We start from the raw sequence: 16076 nt of genomic DNA, 5'->3' as shown, positions 1-16076 counted from the left end.
CCAGGGTCAGTGCATGACGCCTACATCCTCAGGAATAGCAGCATCCCTTACGTGATGGAACAGCTACAGAGACACCGTGTATGGCTAGTGGGGGACTCTGGGTACCCCAACCTGTCGTGGCTACTGACCCCAGTAAGGAATCCCCGGACCAGGGCAGAGGAACGGTACAATGAGGCCCATGGGCGTACTAGGAGGGTGATCGAACGCACCTTTGGCCTCCTAAAGGCCAGGTTTCGGTGCCTGCATATGACAGGTGGATCCCTAATGTACTCACCTAAGAAGGTGTGTCACATCATCGTGGCCTGCTGCATGCTTCACAACCTGGCTTTGCGCCGCCAGGTGCCTTTCCTGCAGGAGGATGGTCGAGACGGTGGTGTTGTGGCAGCGGTGGAACCTGAGGAGAGTGACGAGGAGGAAGACGACGGGGCTGAAACAGACAACAGGGACAGAATCATTGAACAGTACTTCCAATAGGACACAGGTAACATTTCAAAGATAATTTAGTAAATGTTAACTACTCTCCAGCATCTCTGCTGCCTGTCTATTTGCCCCAGTGTATGATGACTGAGTTTTGGCTTTTCCCTCCCTATTTCAGATCTGGGGTCCCCACTACGAGTCCTGTGCTTCGTTTCCCCATGGACTACAGCTTTGTGGCAGCTGTTTGTTGACTTCACCATGTACAAGGACATATTTGCACTGTCATGTCAATTACAATCTATTGAAATCACAGCCAGACTCCAGATATTTTGGTGCAAAATAGGTGTTTATTTAAGTGCTCAAAATGGGATGGGTGGTTTCAAGTGGGTGGGGGCTATGGTGAAGGAATGTCCATGGCCGAGTCCAGAGTAACAGTCACACAGGTGCATTGTCCAGAGGCCTGTGGAGAGATGGAGCATGGGCAGTTCAAGGATGGACAGGGTGACAATGTGGGACAGTGGGATGACATCAGGTGGTATCCATTGCTGGCGGGGGTCTTGACATCCTACTCTGTCTTCTTGCGAGATCTCAGGGCCCTCTTGCGGGGTGGTTCTTCTCCTGCAGGAGGTGGGGGTCTGGTGGGCTGCTGCTGTGCGGGGGCCTCCTGTCCACTAGCGCCGGCGGAGGTGGTTGGCTGTTCTTGGTCCAGGCTAGTGGCAGGGGCCCTTGGGTGTTGTTCAGTGTCCGCCCTGTTGTTGACGAGGTCCTGCAGCAGCCCTACCATGGTAACCAGGGTGGTGTTGATGGCTCTGATGTCCTCCCTGTACCCCCGATAGTGTTCCTCCTGCAGTACCTGGATCTCCTGGAACCGGGCCAGTACCGTCGCCATCGTCTCCTGGGAGCGGTTGTATGCTCCCATGATGGTGGTGAGGACCTCGTGGAGAGTGGGTTCCCTGGGCCTCTCCTCCCCCCCCTGTCGCACAGCTGCCCTCCGAGTTCCCCTGTTTCCCTGGGCCTCTGCTCCCTGGCCGGTGTGCCCACTACCACTGCCCCCAGGTCCCTGTTGTTGTTGGGGTGGTGGGTTATCCTGGGTGCCCTGTAGTGGTAGACACACCGCAGATTGACGCGCCCTGGAGACAGAGGCATGGGCCCGCTGGGTGGGAGCTGTGCTGGTGTTCCCAGAGGGGTTTGGGTCTGTAGTAGCCTGGGCCTGTGTGAGGGGAACCGACTGTCCAGAGGTCCCCGATGGTCCGGGCTGGTCATCGGTGTCCAGGTCGACAGAGCTGCTGTCATCGCTGACGGCCTCTTGGGTGGGGGGTGTGGAGAATTCTGGCCCCTCCGCCGCGGTGTGTTGACGGTCGGGTCCTGCAGGGGTATAGAGGTATGGTTATAGTTTCAATGTGTGGCATATGGGTGTATCTGTGGGTTCTCGTGTCCCCAAGTGCTGGCATTCGTGTGTGGGGGCTTTGGTGAGGGTGGCTTGTGGGGGGGATGTGTATATGCATTGGGCATGCTTTGGTGATGGGTGTCCATGCTTAGTGGACGCATGCAGGCCTAGGTTTTGGGATGTGTGGGTTGTGATGGTGAGACATTGGCGGGGAATAGGTGTGCTGGGGGTGGCGGTGAGGATGGTGGTGGGGGTGAGGATGGTGGTGGGGGTGAGGATGGTGGTGGGGGTGAGGGTGGGGGTGAGGATGGGGGTGGGGGTGAGGGTGGGGTTCGAGGATGGGGGTGAGGGTTGGGGTCGATTTGGCATGCAGGTGGGGGGGAAGCAGTATTGAAGCTTCAACTTACCAGTATCCATTCCTCCGCCGACTCCTGTGAGGCCGTCAGGATGCAGGATGTTCAAGACTTCCTCCTCCCATGATGTGAATTGTGGGGGTTGAGGTGGGGGTCCTCCGCCAGTCTTCTGCACGGCGATGTTGTGCCTGGATACCATGGAACGCACCTTCCCCCGTAGGTCGTTCCATCGCTTCCTGATGTCTTCCCGATTTCTGGGGTGCTGTCCCACTGCGTTGACCCTGTCGACAATCCTCTGCCATAGCTCCGTCCTCCGGGCAATGCTGGTGTATTGTATCTGTGTGCCGAACAGCTGGGGCTCTACCCGAACGATTTCCTCCACCATGACCCTGAGTTCTTCGTCTGTGAAGCGGGGTTGTCTTTGGGGTGCCATGGGGTGGTGTGTATGATGTGTGGGGTGGAGTATGTGTATTTAAGTGAGTTGAGTGTGGTGGTGTGTGTTGTTTTGTGGGTGGATAGTGTGTGGGTGATGGTGTTGAGTGGCTGTGGCTGTTATTTTTTGGATGCTGGTGTCTCGCTCTTGCCTTCTTTACGAATTTTTTAGCGTTGGGGTTTGTGGGTGATGTGGGTGGGTGTTTTATATTGTATTGTGTGTGTGGGAGTGGTGTGTGTATGTGTATCAGGTGTGTGGGATTCAAATCGTCCAATGTGGCTGAGTTTTGTTCGTTTGTGTGTATTCTGACCGCGGCGGTGTGTCCCGCCAATGGAATACCGCGTTTGAATGACCGCCGCGTGGATTCGTGGGTCGTAATGGCATGGGCGTATTTCTGTTGGCGTGACGGTGGAGGTTTTGTCACCTCCACCTTTCCGCCGACCGCTGGTCTGGCGGTCTGTTGTGGCGGTCGGATTTTCGGAGGTTTGCCTTCTGCGGGTCAGAATGACCGTGGCGGGTTTCCGCGACCGCGGCGGGATTATGGAGGATTTCTGACCGGCGGTAGGCGCCTTTCATCGCCGAGGTCAGAATGACCACCTATGTATGTCACCAGCAAACACCATCCCGACCACATGCAATGGGTGGTACTGGACCAACTAAAATCTACAGAGACCAATGTAAAACAGAAACTCTTACTATACGAACAGAGATGGATATGGAGGCTGCGGACTGATACCATGGGGCTCAATGACAATATCCAGTGGTCAGCCTTAGGCTAATGACTTATCATAAGTATATCCTTACTGAGATATACCATGCACAATTTCTGATCTCTATCCAGCGGATTTCCATCCCGTCCAATGGCAGTATCCAAACAACCTCCTTAAGGCCCGTATTTATACTCCGTTTGCGCCGAATTTGCGTCGTTTTTTTCGACGCAAATTCGACGCTAAACTAACGCCAACTAACGCCATATTTATACTATGGCGTTAGAGGCGTCTAGCGCCAAAGTTCCCGGAATGTGCGTCATTTTTTAGCGTGAACCCCTTCCTTGCGTTAATGATATGCAAGGGAGGCGTTCCCGTCTTAAAAAATGACTCCCAGGCCTTTACGTGGTATTTATACTCCCGGGCAAAAGAGACGCCCGGGAGTGGGCGTGGCTAAAAACGGCGCATTTGCGCCGCTTTTTAACGCCTGGGTCAGGCATGGTGTTAAGGGACAAGTGGGCTCAAAATGAGCCCAGAGTGCCCTCCCCTGCCCCCAGGGACCCCCCCTGCCACCCTTGGCCACCCCAGGAGGACACCCAAGGCTGGAGGGACCCACCCCAGGGACATTCAGGTAAGTTCAGGTAAGTATTTTTTTTTTTTTTCTAATAATTTTTTTTGGCATAGGGGGGCCTGATTTGTGCCCCCTACATGCCACTATGCCCAATGACCATGCCCAGGGGACAGAAGTCCCCTGGGCATGGCCATTGGGCAAGGGGGCATGACTCCTATCTTTACAATGATAGGAGTCATGTTGATGGGGGATGGGCGTCGTTAAAAAATGGCGCAAGTCGGGTTAAGACGATTTTTTTGCCTCAACCTGACTTGCCCCATTTTAAGACGCCCTAACGTCATTTTTGCCCAACGCCAGCGCTGCCTGGTCTACGTGGTTTTTTTCCACGCACACCAGGCAGCGCCGGTCTGCTTGCGCCGGCTAACGCCATTCCATAAATACGGCGCCCGCATGGCGCTTCAGAATGGCGTTAGACGGCGCAAAATTTTTTGACGCTAAACTGCGTTAGCGCAGTTTAGCGTCAAAAAGTATAAATTTGGGCCTAAGTCCTTAACTCCGGAACTCCTTGCTATGACAACCATCTATTGTCATTGAGCATTTCACTGTCCTCGGTTCAATCGAACTATTGTCATTTCATCTTCCTTTTTCCTCCTCTTCTTCTTTTCATCTTTCTTTCTTTTTTCCTTTTCTCTACCTATCCGTTTTTTCTCCCCCTACCAGTCTTCACCCTCTCTGTTTCCTTCTCCCCCTTCTTTGCTGATCTTCCCTCGTGTGGGTTATCATTCTGCACATTATACTCTGACCCCGTTGTTCCCTCTCTTCGTCTCTCCACCTCTACCCCTCTCTGCTATCCCCTTCTCTTTTCCCTCCTGTCTCCACCATCCCACTCCCATTTTTGTTTCCTCCTGTTTTCTTCTCTCCCCCTTTTTTCTTCAGCCCCTTCCCCCACTCCACAGGCTCTAGCCAGCCTCCCCTCTCTCTCCCCCTCCCCTTCCTTCCCTCCCTTTTTCCCCCCCTCTTCCTCCTTTCCTTTCCGGGAAATCCACTGTTTAATTCACTGCGCTACTCGCGGAGCGCTGGGTTTTAACCACGAGACTCTCTTTCCCAGAGTCCCTCGGCCAAGCCTTGCACGCCGCACCTCCTGCGACGTGTCATAACTGGGCGCCCGACCGCGCCCTCCACACAGGACGCGGTCGGAGCCTATGCCTCGCACCACCTGTCACGCTTCCGTCCATTTGGACGCAGCCCTCTCGAGCCGCGGGACTCTCTTTCCCATGAGTCCCGCGGCCTAGCATTGCGCGCCACACCTCTCATGGCGCGTCACCTTCAGGCGCCCAGCCGCACCCTCCCCTGAGGACGCGGTCGGAGCACCGGTTTTCTCACCATTCAGGACGCACAGCGTCCCTCGGTGCCAGCCACACCGGAACCTCGTGCGCTTAATCAAGATCTTGATTGCACGCCGACGCTTGCCTTGCACTCATTGGCTCTGCCCTCCCTCATCACCATAAATACCGGGCCAGCCCTCCACTCGATACCAGAGCGGTCTGGCACTGGCATGTAGGTACTCTCCACGGTAATCCCTTTGGAGTGGTAAGTTTGTTTCTTCATGGCTTTTTGGATTTTTCCTTTATCCTGTCCCAGAGACAACCTCTCTGGCCAACAGCCCTTTTTCCTTTTGTCTCCACCTTCCTTTATTTTGTTCCAACAAACCCCCCCCCTTTTCTTTCACTTCACTTATATCTTTTCATCCACCACCCCTCCCCTCTCTCTACCTAGACCTTCTTCCTTCCTTTTCTTTTCTTTTTTCTTTTTCTTTGTCTTCTTCATTTTCCCATTTTTAGCTTTTCCCTGTCTCTCTTTTCCCTCCCCCCCTTGTCCCCCCCCCTCCTTTCTTCCTTGGTCTTCTTCTTTTTTTCCCCCCCTTAAACTCTTCATCTCCTCAGAGTGTGACTACAAGGGAATACCCCTCCCCCGGCGCTACCCAGACCAGAGGCTAGTCGCCCCCTACCCGGGGTAAGTCATTAGTGCATGTGTGTGTGAGTGTCTTTTTCACCTTTTCCCATATATTTTCACTTTATGTTTGCTGTCTTGAGTGCAGGGTGTGCCACCTCTCACCCTTATTAATTTGTGGTTTATTTATCAGCCTTTACAGTCCTACCACACCATGAACCACCTGTTCAGGTAGGCTCTTTATGATTCAATTTGAGCACCTCACTTATTTTTAGTGCTCCGGGATCCTAGACCCTGACGAATGCCCCTGACCTACCAGCACTTTGAGAGGGCAGAAACATGTTGGTCATACGTATTCCTTTTTAGACTCTAAGAGACATTATTCTCCAGTGAGCCTCCTCCCCTGTTCTTAATCTTACCAACATGCACCCCCATTAAAACTTAACTAGCAGCGATCAGTGACATGTATGGTCATTTTATCTCCACCTCATCTGGATCCCTGTAATTTATCCAGCCAGTTTAATTTCAGCACTCCCTCTGGTTCTTTTAATCAAGAGGTTGAGTCCGCCCAAGTAGTACCATCTTACTTGGGTGGGGCTAGGTGGTCAAATGATGAAGCAGGACACTATTATGTGTGTGAGACCACCTAGTCCGTAAGGGAACTCTCCCCCTCCCCCCCCCCAGGACAACACAGTTCTTCGTTCCTGAGACACTCTTCATTCATGCTTTTTCCATCTCGCACTTCAAGGTGACCTAATTGATACTGCTTATTGAGGGAACACTGGTCTAGCTCCACCCTCAGCTCCTACTACCCCACACCATTAGTGGTTATATACCTATCCCTGTACAGCCAGATGTATGGGAACCAAGAGGAACAAGTACATATTTGAGTGGGAAACGTTTGACAAAGTAACTTGTTACGTCTTTGTCCACAGGCTATTTGGTCCTTTTTTGTTCATGAGTGAAGTGTTGCAATTAAAGGGTAGTGAACTGAATAATTTAGCTTGGTACAGGGTGTTGCTTGAGGATGTTAGAAATGTCTCTGCATTGTAATGAAAAGCCACCTGTAAGAATTAGCTGAGATTTCAGTGTATGTTACTCAGAACTCTAGGTTTATTGAGATAAAATGCTGGACCTGTACATCTAGTGGCTGGTAGGCACTGTACCCCTACTTAAAGTGGAAACATACAGCCTAGGTCAAAATGGGAAACATTTAAAGTCCAAGTAGAATTTTTAAAGTTATGGAGTTGTCTGATGCTGTTCTGTCAAGTGACTGTACAGGCCATATTCAAGGATTGGAGTATCTTTATTTTTTAAACAGGTCACATGAGGAAAGGTATTTCCTGTGCTGCCAGTCTAAATGACAAAGACATCAATCAGCCATACAAGTATATTCCATTACTACACACACTTGTTCATACATCACCCAAAACCATGCTCACACTGACACATGCCAGCCCTTCCTTACTGTCCCTAGTCACTATATGTGATCTAAATGATAGTATCTGACTCTTAGAAGGTTAGGCATGAAGTGAATGTAGCTGTATGTGTGGTTATGTGCAAATAATGTACAGGTTGTTTAACCTTTAGTAGCTCACAATGAGATGGACTATCCTGGAGTGAGTCTCACTACATGAAATGTTACCTATCCCTGGCTTAGATGGTGTTTATGTCCTGTATTGCTAACATGAGGAAAAAAGTGTTGAAGCTATTCCATGGATCACTTCAAATTAGTGTTTCTTGGCGTCTTTAAAATGTTTGTAGGAAATCTGTACTGACTGTTCAGGGACTGCAAGTGAGAGATGCTACTAAATGGTGTCACTGCACTACAAACAAAATAAATCACTCAAAATCTCTTTTGTTGTTATTTTTTCTCATCCATGCAGGTCAATACCCATCACAAAGTGATTTATGGAAGGCCATCATGAAGAAGGTCTTCAAGTGGCACAGCCTGCATTGGTTGCAGAGGTGCGAGGACCTCTGATGCTGGACCAGGTAGTCAGCAGAAATCCAGCTCGGCCAGGCCTCCCAGTGAGGCATTTGTGTGCACCACAGCCTGACCCCTAACGGCCTTCATCCTTACAATGTCCTACTCTGAGTTTGATAGGCAGCTGAGGACCAACAGCAGCATGAAGTCATTGTATGTAGTTAATTTTGTTGGTTAACCTTTTTTCTTTATAGCGATGCTATTTGGCATTAACAGGACTATTGACACACATCCATTGCATACAAGGATTTCTGGAGCTCTAAGTTTTTCAGACGGTGTCTTATGCTGAGTTTGGTGTATTGTTTTGTGATAAAGATTGTCACTAGATTCTTCATCACAAGGCAAGTACTGTTTTGAGCAGACACATGACAGCATGTGACAAAAAGCAAGTACCAGTATTTTCTCCATGTTGTGCCAAACATGCCCCATTTAAGGATTGGGTTGGGTGTGTTGCTCCATCACAGATATGAGTAGGTAATGTAGGCCCTATCAGTGGTGACATGGCATTGTAACCACTTGTGAAACAGTGAGGTTTCGGACTTTATATTGATAAGTTGGTACAATGACAATATGAGCATGAGCATATGTACCAAAAGGACTGAAAACATGTGCACAATGGCATCGTTCCTTGTCTGAAATAGGTTACAATAGCTAACTACAAATCATCTCAGGTAGACAGTAGCAGATTGTCATGAAGCCCCATTCCTTCCCAAATGAGCATGTAAGCCAGTTTGTGTCAATCAACATGAATTTGCATGCTAGACTGTATTGACTGAGAAAGGCAGGACTGTGTCCATATTGGTGACAGAATTACACGTACCCTAAATGAAAGTCACGTGTCTTCAGTTATGTCCAGTTATGTAATGATGTTGTGAAAAGTGATTCTTAAAAGGACAGTTGCAGATGGAAGGTTACATCACATAGATGTTGGAGTAGTCCATCCTGATAAGTCAATAACAGGCCCAAAACATGTCTCTATTGGAAATGAAATGTTTTTACTCTGTAAGGAAGAGGTGTAGGAATGTATCCAGTCCTATGCATTTACTAATGCAGTCAAATCCATTTGTCATGCAGAGAAGTAAAAGTGGATAAGAGACAAAAGGAATAAATAATATGGGAGCTGGCATGGTGAATTTCTAGACTGTGAGCAAATGGTTTGAGGAATTCTTCCCACATGGATGGGTTACTGATGATAAAGAAGCCAAATTTGAGTGCATCGAGACTGATGTAATACAAAGACTTGGCAACTGTTTTCTGAGCAAAGTTCAAGTTAAACTCCATTTACACAGATAACCTCAAACTGTTGTATCTGTTTTTACAGCACCATCTGGGAAAGGGGAAGGTGACAGTGGCCATGTTGGCAGGGAAGGAGCTGGGCACTGTGGCCCTGGTGCAAACATCACAGACACAGAGGGACCCAGTGCCACAGAAGGAAAAGGGACTGGTGAGGAGGCCATGGGTAACTTGTCATCTTCTTTGTAGGATTTCACAGCCGACCAGTCCCTAGTAGTGGCAGACCCTAGTGCGACTACTCCATCTGCATCATCGTCCGTCACCCACGTTTCTATCTACACCCTCCCTTTTGCTACCCCCCAGTTGGCCATAGCCACTGCCCTAAAAGGGATGTCATCATTTTCGCTGCAGGTACCTCCTCCCTTGCCCCGGTCTCTCAGGCTGCGCTCAATGAGTAGACTGCAGATCTTATGTGAACTATCGCTACCGGGCAAACTGCACTACTGAATGCTATCCAGGGGCTTAGTGGTCAGAGCACTCAGAAGCTAGCTTACCTGGATGGCATTCATAGTGCCCTGTCTGGCCTACAGTGGTCATTTCAGGATCTGCCCTCCTCATTGACCATAACCTCCCACCCATCCCAACGTCATGTCCCAATTCCCACCCCTTCCTCATCCAAAATCCCTCAACCTAGCCATATCCAGAGCACATGCACACATTTACACACACCAACTCAAGCACACACAAGTAGCACACACTAACATGCACACAAACATGAAACACAATGCACATACACACATGCAGACACCACACACCTCACCAACACTACAACCACAAGTATTCCTATAGACACCACATCCACCACGATACAGACATACATACTCACCACAAGCACACCTGTAGACACCACACCCACCATAATACAGTTATCCATACTCACTACCAGCACACCCACAGACACCACAACAACACACACCACCTCCACAACAGACACATCCACATCCACACATACACATAGTGAACACAAATGCCCACAGTCACCTACACAACAGACACCCAGTAAAAAAACCACAAAGCAAAACATACACCAGACCTCCAGGCACCCATGCCATCAACAGACACTGGGCACAACAGCCACTGACACTCCCTCTACCTCCCAACCCCAACTCCCTCCCTTTTTCCCAAAGGAGGACCTCATTTTTGCCTTCGCCCTGACCCCTTCCTCATCCCAGACCACCCCTCCCAAATCTCAGACCACCCTACTGAAACATCGTTGTATCCCTTCCACACCGCAAACCACCCCTTTCACACCCACCCCTCCCAAGTCCAAATCCACCCCTCCCAAACCCAAGGACACCTTAATAACATAATTGAGGTGCCTGCTCTCTGCCCCATAGATACCCCTTCCAGAGGAGATTTATTCTGGCAGTGCCCCCTTCAGGGCAGAAACCACTAGGCACCAGGGATTTTTTTTTTGTTTTTTACAGATGGGGAGCGACCCCTTAGGCAAGGGTCACTCCCCGGGGGGACAAATTTATTTTAGGCCATTTCTTACCCCCTTGAGGGCAGAATGGCCTATTTCTATTAGGTCGATCTGCCCCCGGGGGGAGGGTGGGGGGCAGAAACCACTTAGGCACCAGGGATTGGTGTGCGTGTTTTTTAAACAGGTCATATGAGGAAAGGTATTTCCTGTGCTGCCAGTCTAAATGACAAAGACATCAATCAGCCATACAAGTATATTCCATTACTACACACACTTGTTCATACATCACCCAAAACCATGCTCACACTGACACATGCCAGCCCTTCCTTACTGTCCCTAGTCACTATATGTGATCTAAATGATAGTATCTGACTCTTAGAAGCTTAGGCATGAAGTGAATGTAGCTGTATGTGTGGTTATGTGCATATAATGTACAGGTTGTTTAACCTTTAGTAGCTCACAATGAGATGGACTATTCTGGAGTGAGTCTCACTACATGAAATGTTACCTATCCCTGCCTTAGATGGTGTTTATGTCCTGTATTGCTAACATGAGGAAAAAAGTGTTGAAGCTCTTCCATAGATCACTGCAAATTAGTGTTTCTTGGCGTCTTTATAATGTTTGTAGGAAATCTGTACTGACTGTTCAGGTACTGCAAGTGAGAGATGCTACTAAATGGTGTCACTGCACTACAAACAAAATAAATCACTCAAAATCTCTTTTGTTGTTATTTTTTCTCAACCATGCAGGTCAATACCCATCACAAGGTGATTTATGGAAGGCCATCATGAAGAAGGTCTTCAAGTGGCACAGCCTGCATTGGTTGCAGAGGTGCGAGGACCTCTGATGCTGGACCAGGAAGTCAGCAGAAATCCAGCTCGGCCAGGCCTCCCAATGAGGCATTTGTGTGCACCACAGCCTGACCCCTAACGGCCTCCATCCTTACAATGTCCTACTCTGAGTTTTTAGTTTTTAGTTACTCTGCCATTTTTATTGAGAGACCTGGGGGAATGCTATGTAGAAGGAAACATGTGGCTCCTCTCAGATTTCAGAACTTTCTATCACTAAATGTGAGGAAAAGTGTTTTTTGCTACATTTTGAGGTTTGCAAAGGATTCTGGGCAACAGAATCTGGTGAGAGCCCCACATGTCACCCCATTCTGAATTTCTCTAGATGTCAATTTTCAAAAATGTATAGGTTTGCTAGGTTTCCCTATGTGCCGGCTAACCTAGAGACCAAAATTCACAACTAGGCACTTTGCAAAAAACAGGTCAGTTTTCTTTGGGAAAATGTGATATGTTTATGTTGTGTTTTGGGGCATTTCCTGTCGCAGGCATGAGGCCTACCCACACAATTCAGGTGCCATTCTTATTGGGAGACTTGGGGGATGCTGGGTGGAAGGAAATGTGTAGCTCCTCTCAGATTCCAGAACTTTCTATCACCGAAATATGAGGAAAAAATGTTTTTTGCCAAATTTTGAGGATTGCAATGGATTCTGGGTAACAGAACCTGGTGAGGGTCCCACAAGTCACCCCATCTTGGATTCCCCTAGGTGTCAAGTTTTAAAAAATTTGCAGGTTTAGTAGTTTTCCCTAGGTGCCAGGTGAGCTAGAGGCTAAAATCCACAGCTGGGCACTTACCATAAAACACGACAGGCCTTTCCACGCAAGGGAGGTACCATTTTTATCAGGAGACTTGGGGGAACACAGAATAGTGTTATTGTGCCTTGTCTTTCTCTACATTTTTTCCTTCCAAATGTAAGACAGTGTGTGAAAAAGACTTCTATTTGAGAAATGTCCTGTATTTCACATGCTAGTATGGGGACCCCGGAATTCAGAGATGTGCAAATAACCACTGTTTCAACACCTTATCTTGTGCCCATTTTAGAAATACAAAGGTTTCCTTGATACTTATTTTTCAGTCTTTATATTTCACCGATTGAATTGCTGTCTACCGAATAGACAATGAAAACCCATTGCAAGAGGCAGCTCCTTTATTGGCTCTGGGTACCTTGGGTTCTTGAGGAACCTACAAGCCCTATAGATCCCAGCAACCAGAAAAGTCCAGCAGACATAACGGCATATTGCTTCAAATATCTGCCGTAGGTGGAAAAAGTTTTAGAAGAAAGCGTGGACAGAAATTTATCTTTTTTTAACCTCAATTTCAATTTTTTTTTTATTTTAGCTGTTACGTTCTGTAGAAAAACCTTAAAGGATCTACACAAATGACCCCTTGCTGGATTCAGAATTTTGTCTACTTTTCAGAATGTTTAGCTGTCCCGGATCCAGAATTGGTTTCATACTCATTTTTGTCACTAACTGGAAGGAGGCTGAAAGCACAAAAAATTGTATAAAACGGGTATGTTCCAGCAAAATGTCAAAATTGTGTTGAAAAATGTGGTTTTATGATTCAAGTCTGCCTGTTCCTGAAAGCTGGGAAGATATTGATTTTAGCACCACAAACCCTTTGTTGATGCAATTTTCAGGGGGACAAAACCACCTGCTTTCTTCTGCAGCCCTTTTTTCCCATTTTTCTTTTAAAAACGTAATTTTTGCTGTATTTTGGCTAATTTCTTGGTTTCTTCTAGGGGAACCGACAAACTCTGGGTACCTCTAGAATCCCTTGGATGTTGGAAAAAAAGGAGGCAAATTTGGTGTGGGTAGCTTATGTGGACAATACGTTATGAGGGCCTAAGCACAAACTGCCCCAAATAGCCAAAAAAGGATCAGCACCTGAGGGGAAAGGCCTGGCAGCGAAGGGTTTAAAAACAGTAGAACCCCTAGATCATGTTTCTTTTAATGGTCTCAAAATAGCCATTTGGTCTTAAAGAATGTGGAGTTAAAATACCCAGGACATTTATAATTTAATGTTTACATCACTGTGGAAATTACCTGTAGTATGTCTGGCAATAAAGTAATGTTCATTGATTTGCTATGTGCTAAGACTTCTCATTTTGAAAAATTTTCTATTTGCAGATTACTGTTTGGCAGAAACTACCATAAAGTTGGTATATTTCAAACCTTGATCTCTCAAAGCATTTCTTAAATAGACTGGGTGCAAACACCATTACCTGAGCGCAATTCAAAGTCAATTTCATATTTCACATGAAACAAATTGATAAAAACAAGGCTGCTCTCTCAGTGGTCGAGACTGTCAACTTCAAGTCCTGCAGACCAAGGAAATGTCAATCATTTACAACTGATTCAGTTCACTTTTAAGGTTACTCTTTCTGGGTTTGCCCACCTAGAAATAGAAATCTAATGTATTATTGCACTTCTATTTCCATAAGAGTCTAGGTAGGGCTTGCTGAAGCTGGGTGCAACAATCTGTTTTTGGCACCCCCCCAGGATCTCCTACTAACACGCACCAAAAGTGACCCTAATCTCTCCATAGCTGCTCTCTCACATAGGTTTCATTTGATTTATAGCACTGGTAAAGGATGGCTTTACTAACCCACTCAGCTATGCCCATAAAATACAGATCTGTTATTTGGGCAGACACATTAACCCCTGTGCTACTTTATAGGGAGTCAACACTTCAAAGAGCCAAAATTCTCATCTCTCTCTCTAGCGGGAACATTAATGAAAAGTTATAACATTTTTATTGCTTCCGGAAGACTGGACGCACAAGGAACTCTGCAGCAGCTGGTTTTAAGTCATAAATGATTGTTAAAACCAGCGCCCCCCCCGACCCCAAGGTCAGTGCATCCCACCCTTACAGGTCAGCGCCAAGTGAGATGGCACTGGTTGCACTTCCCTAAAGCGGGTCCTGCGTCTAATACTAAGGGCCATATTTATACTTTTTGATGCAAAACTGCGCCAACGCAGTTTTGCGCCGAAAAAATTAGCGCCGGCTAACGCCATTCTGAAGCGCCATGCGGGCGTCGTATTTATTGAATGACGTTAGCCGGCGTTAGCCGGCGGCACTGTCTGGTGTGCGTTAAAAAAAACGACGTACACCAGGCAGCGCCGGCGTAGGGGGAAAATGGCGTATGGGCGTCCACAAATGGTGCAAGTCAGGCTGAGGCAAAAAAATCGCCTCAACCCGATTTGCGCCATTTTTTTATGACGCCCAACCCCCATTAAAATGACTCCTGTCTTAGCAAAGACAGGAGTCATGCCCCCTTGCCCAATGGCCATGCCCAGGGGACTTCTGTCCCCTGGGCATGGTCATTGGGCATAGTGGCATGTAGGGGGGCACAAATCAAGCCCCCCTATGCCACAAAAAAAAAAAAAAATACTTACCTGAACTTACCTTAATGTCCCTGGGGTGGGTCCCTCCATCCTTGGGTGTCCTCCTGGGGTGGGCAAGGGTGGCAGGGGGTGTCCCTGGGGGCAGGGGAGGGCACCTCTGGGCTCATTCTGAGCCCACAGGTCCCTTAACGCCTGCCCTGACCCAGGCGCTAAAATCCGGCGCTAATGCGGGTTTTTTAGACCTGCCCACTCCCGGGCGTCATTTTTGCCCGGGAGTATAAATACGACGCATATGCATCAGAGTCATTTTTTAAGACGGGAACGCCTACCTTCCATATCATTAACGCAAGGAAGGTGTTCACGCAAAAAAATGACGCTATCTCCATGAACTTTGGCGCTAGACGCGTCTAACGCCAAAGTATAAATATGGAGTTAGTTTTGCGTCGAATTTGCGTAAAAAAAAACAACGCAAATTCGCGCAAACGGAGTATAAATATGCCCCTAAATATATTCCCAGATTTCACACCAGCAGTTAGTGAAATTGCAGAGTTATTAACGTCGTATCTAGATGCTACAAGGAATTCCACTTCTATTAGACCTCAACGCTATTTTGTTATAGTTTGCTCTTAACCAGTATTAAATTGTAATCAGTTCATTACATTTCTAATCTTGTGAAGCATTTCTTGAATATCAGTGGTATTACCTTTAGTAATGCTAGAAATAGACTCTCTTTATGTGCTTCGGGGAATTCCGTCTGGTAAATCTGTTGGATAAGTGACATTACCGCATCATGCATTTAGCCATGGTGCTGTATTAAGTCTCGATGCCTCGTTCCGCAGTTTGAACGGAGAGATGAAAGTCATAACATTTATTTTTCCACACATAAGTTTTACCTCATGGAATCTGCGTGGGAAAATAACGGCTGGGTTTAAGTGGTTTTTGAGCCCAATCCCATTGGGAAATAGGGTGAAAAAGCATTTTCGGTCGACACATTACTGCAAGCCTCATAATGAGATCCGTGTCAAGTGGGCTTACTCCAACTTACCTTTAAATTTATGTGCTGTATTATAGCCTAAAACATGTCTTTCAACATGCTTACACTTTATACTGTACTGCAAATATCCAATCCAATCCAACTGCATTCTTGTTCTATTTTCATGTTTTGCCCTACACTGCCTTTTGTGTCAGGCTGATTTCCAACTCTATCATGCTGAGTAATACTCCTGAATATTGATTGATCACTAAGGAGTGATTGCTTGTTGAAGCAGCACTCAACTATCTCCCTCTTAACATCACAGTCTGCTTCCTGTAGGCTTAGCAGCAATGCTGACCTTGAAGGCCAACATGAATGATGTTAGACCT

This window comes from Pleurodeles waltl, chromosome 5 (genome assembly GCF_031143425.1).
Source record: "Pleurodeles waltl isolate 20211129_DDA chromosome 5, aPleWal1.hap1.20221129, whole genome shotgun sequence".
NCBI lineage: Eukaryota > Metazoa > Chordata > Amphibia > Caudata > Salamandridae > Pleurodeles > Pleurodeles waltl.
Note: the sequence above shows the minus strand (reverse complement) of the source record.